The sequence below is a fragment of the Marmota marmota genome, unplaced genomic scaffold (genome assembly GCF_001458135.2).
Source record: "Marmota marmota marmota unplaced genomic scaffold, marMar, whole genome shotgun sequence".
Taxonomy (NCBI): domain Eukaryota; kingdom Metazoa; phylum Chordata; class Mammalia; order Rodentia; family Sciuridae; genus Marmota; species Marmota marmota.
The window spans coordinates 38288376-38293330 of record NW_026000093.1 but is presented as its reverse complement, the minus strand read 5'-3'; positions in this window follow the sequence as shown (position 1 = coordinate 38293330).

The window sequence follows — 4955 nt, the reverse complement described above, 5'->3', positions numbered from 1 at the left end:
GGAGATAGGGCCTAGTTGGAGGAAGTGGGTCACTTGGGGCATGACCTGAAGTGTATTTCTTGTGTTCAGCCCCTTCCTTGCTCTTTCATATTCCCAGCTGCCATGGTAAATAGCTTCCTTCTTTCATGCTCTTCTGCTATGATATTCTGCCTCACCTCAAGCCCAAAGCAATACAGAAAACTGGCCCGAGACTTAAACCCCTGAAACTATGAGCCAAAATAAATCTTTCCTCCTTTGTTTTTCTGTTATTTGTTAATGAGACAAAAACTGACTACTAATACATGACATTTGATATTTTCTCACCCAACTAAAATTCTTTAGTGTCTTTCCATATCTTTATAAAAGACGTAAAAGAGGGCTGGGGATGTGGCTCAAGCGGTAGTGCGCTCGCCTGGCATGCGTGCGGCCCAGGTTCAATCCTCAGCACCACATACAAACAAAGATGTTGTGCCTGCCGAAAACTAAAAAATAAATATTAAAAAAATTCTCTCTCTCTCTCTCTCCTCTCATCTCTCTCTTAAAAAAAAAAAGACGTAAAAGAAACTTCATCCTTATTAAGCTCAATATTGAGCTACTATCAAGCAATCTCTTATATTTTTGTTTTTCTGTAGGATAGAATTAATAGTGTATTCTTGTACTGACTGCTGTTTCATTCCTATATGCCTTTGGATGGGTCTTTCCACCTGCAAAAGAGCCTATCCTAAAAGTGGGCAAATTTTTTATTCTTGAGCATCCTGCTCAGACATTATGTCTTATACAAATTGTCCTGTGATCCCTTTTCTTCTCCCACCATTCAACAAAATTCTGTATTTCTTTGTAGTGTTTTGATATCCTGTAAACACTTTCACTACATATACTTCCCTCTTGTTTTAATTATTAGTTTGTAGGCATTATTATTAGACTATCATTCTCTTCTTGTTAATTGTGCATCAGCTATAATAGTCTTACTTCAGTTTCTCTTTGTGTCCTCAATTACTAGCACATAATAAGCACAGGTTTTAAATTTTTTTTGCTTAGCTGAGCTTAACTGAATAAAACCAACTATTATAGTATTTAATACATTGCTATCCAATAATTCCTATATCTTTATTTATGGAGTATATAGTCCAGATCCCCAGTGGTCTCCTGAAACTGCAAAAATCATTGGATCCTATGTATACTGTTTTTTTCTTATATATACATGTCTATGATGAAGTTTAATTTATAAATTAGGCACAGTAAGATATAGCTACTACTAATAAATTAGAACAGTTATAAGAACATACTGTAACAAAATTTTCACAATCATTACTCTTGTGCTTTGGAGCCATTATTAAGAAAAATAAAGGTTATTTGAGAACAAGCCCTGTGATACTGAAATAGACCATCTGGTAAGTGAGACAGACACTGATTAATGGGCATGTAGGCTGTATAGCATGGATACACTGGACAAAGGGATGATTCATGTCTTGGGTGGAATAGAGCAGAGCATTGCAGAAATTCCTGTTGTTCAAAATAACATAAATTTGAAACTTATAAATTATTTCTGGAATTTTTCTTTTAATATCTTTTTGTTGGGGGGTGGCACGTACCAGGGACTGAATTCAGGGGCACTCGGCTATTGAACCACATCCTCAGCCCTATTTTGTATTTTATTTAGAGACAAAGTCTCACTGAATTGCTTAGCGCCTTGCTTTTGCTGAGGCTGGTTTTGAACTTGTGATCCTCGTCTCAGCTTCCTGAGCTCTGGGATTACAGGTGTGCAGCACCGTGCACGGCCTCTTTTAGTATCTTTAGATCACTGCTGACCATGGGTAAACTGAAATTGTGGAAAGCAAAACTATGAATAATTCTAACTACTGTAATAATTAAAAGTGTGTGTACACTCTCCATAAATTGCTCTGTAACTCTTTGGGGACTAAATGAGAAGTACTCTATTGGTCAGGGTTAGTAAGGAGACAACTTGGTAAAGACTACAGAGTGCTACCTCTTCAGTTTTTCCTGAACTGAAGACTTTCAGTTGCATCTAGATTTAAGACAAAGTAACTTTATTATAGCAGATGGATAATCCAATTGGAGCTGTCCATTTGCACATATAGACCCTCACTAGACAGTATATACCAGAAGAGTGAATGTGAGTATGTGTGCACGCACGAGAGCTCATGTTACTAGTTCTATGTACTTTGTAGACTGAGTTTAAGTAAAATGAAAATTTGTGAATAAAATGTTACTTACAAGTACTAACACCTGTGAACTGTGAATTGTTCTTCTAATTGAGATTCCTATTTTCACTCTTCCTTTTCTTTCATCCATTCACCAAGTCTTTTTTTGGGGGGGTGAGGGGTGATATGGAGATGGTGAAGAGGCAAAGCAGATATCCATTTATGGCAAGAAAAGCAATGAAGACAAATTACAGCTTTTAAAAGAACAACAATACCACAAACATAAAAAATTCAGAAAAGTATTTTAAATTAATTGCCTGAAATCACTGTTTTTTTTCTTTACTTTTGGCTTTAAAATTTTTGATTGCCTTATCATTTGACAATTTTGTAACACTTTGTCTCTAATGAGAAGTGATAATTTAGTATTCCACTCAAGCAAAGTTATTGTTTGGAAAATTTGATTTTCACAGTTTGTTCACATGTTATTTGCCAATAATAATGTCAATTTTTAGTATTGCTAAATTTGGGAAATTCTGTCATAAATTTCTTGTGTGAGCTTTCATTTCAAGCATTTAAGTCTTCTTAGGCAGTAACAACCCTGAGTGCTTTCTAAAATGCTAAGACTCATTAACCTGTTTGTTGTCAAGTTCTTGTTTTAAAGAACTTCTTGTATTTCATTACCTTATAGATGCCAATATTTCTAGTTTCAATGTATTTATGTGGTTCATTTTCCTTCATCAATTATAAAAATTTTGAGTCTATTATTTTTATTTAAAAATTTCTTTTTCCCTCAATAAATTACTGATTTTAGCTTTACCTGATTTTTTTGCAGTAATATTTTTGTCAAAATATTTCTATTAATTTCACATAGTAATACAAAATAATTTTATTATATAATATAAAATATGATGCATTGTTAAATATATTCCCAAAGAAGAAAATCATCTATTTTAACTAGATTGATGAGAATTGAATCCTGAGCTTATGATTTTCTACAGCTGGGGCTGGATGAATACATTGACTCCACTGTCCACTGCCTTCAGGCACCTTATTCCACAGAGCACATTCTCATCAAGATTACATCACCTGATGCTTCCCTGTAGGCCAGGTGAGTTGTCTCAGTGGTTGCCAGGAGTGTTCCTGGGAGCCATTTCTACACCAAGACAGCAAGAACCTGAGCACACACGTGAAAGTGTTTGTGAAATGCCACAGTTTTAAATGCTAAACCCTATCACATCAGTGTTGCACTTGGGACCCTTCAATACCTCCCATTTTTTTTTTCTAGTAAAATGCAACTTCCTTAGTAATGTCTATAAAACACTGTATGGTTTTGGTTTTTCCCATTTCTCCAAACTAATCTTCAACATATACCTTTTGCTTTGGCCCAGCCATACTGGTTTTACACTAGTTTCAAGAAAATGCCAAATTTCCTCCCCTGTCCCTCTCACCCAGGCCATCAATGCCTACCATTCCTTTCACCTTAGGATTTTTGTTTATTCTACAGAGAACTTTTTTCTTCAGTTACCCATTCGAGTCAACCTTTCTTTGCCTTAGCATATCCTCCAGGTTCTAATCTCCTTTTGGAAGTTGTCTTTTGAGTTCTCTAAATGATTTTTTTTTTTCTGGGATGTGTAACTTTTTCTTAATCAACATCCCTTTCGTAATGGTCTAATTAATCTATGTAATATGCGTATGACTGGTGTGTATCTATATATGTTATATAGGTATATTGCTATATATTTTATATTTATATATGATAGCTTTATGGATAGCTCAAACATTGTGTGTATAAGTCCCAATTTGAACTCATTTCCTTCCCCAAACCTATTATGCCTCTGGTATTTCCTATTTTGTGTTATCACCACTGATTCACTTGTTTGCCCAAGTCAGAAACCCAATCACCCTACCTTCTCATTTGCCTCTGTTATCCAATCTGTCACTGAACTATATTGATTTCCCCTCATGAACATCTCCCAGATTTATCCCTTCTTCTTCCTACTTAGCTCTTCATCTTATTTCTTCCTGGAGTGATAATAAATGTCTTCCAGGGAAGACTTCAAGTGGCCTGCTTAATTTCGTCGTATCTTTCAGCCTGCTTTCAAAATGATCTTTCAAATATTCAATTTTGATCATGTCAATACTTTAAAATTCTTCAAATATGGGACTTCACTTATTAACAGACGAATTGTAAATTAGGCTGGACATCTGTTTCACGTTCACATCTGATTTCCTTTTCTCCAGCACAGTTCACCCAACTCCACTCACTGCACACTAGACAAGCTTTCTTGTTGCACTTGCTCTGCTTTCCCTGTTCTGTTAGCCAACTGCAACCCAAGGGCCAGCGCTGGCATTCTGGCCTCGCACCTGGGCAGTGCCACAGGACTAGCGCTCCTCTGCTGCTCTTTAAGCCCCGCCCCCGAGGGCTGCCTTTTCCACCCCTGTACCGCCCGCTCGTCCCCCAGAACCGACTCACGGGTGTCCTCAGGGGGGACACTCAAAGATAATGAAAGAATGAGCGAAAGAATGAGAATGAAGCTTGAAAACAAAGGATTTGGATTCGGATGCAGCCGCTTCAACTAATTCTAATGGTGGTCCTTTCGGGGCTGTACTCTGTGTGAGGCAGTATTCCTGCCAAATATAAACCGGTGCTCCAACGCCACCCTCCCTGCCCACCCGAATCCCCGCACGTCTCGCCGCGTGGCGGGAAAGCCGGCCGCCGGCAGCTCTGACGGGACCAACTCAGTCGTCAGCGCCCCGCGGCCTGGCTCACAGAGGCGGCCTGGCTCACAGAGGAGGCGTCGCTCGCGAGGCGGC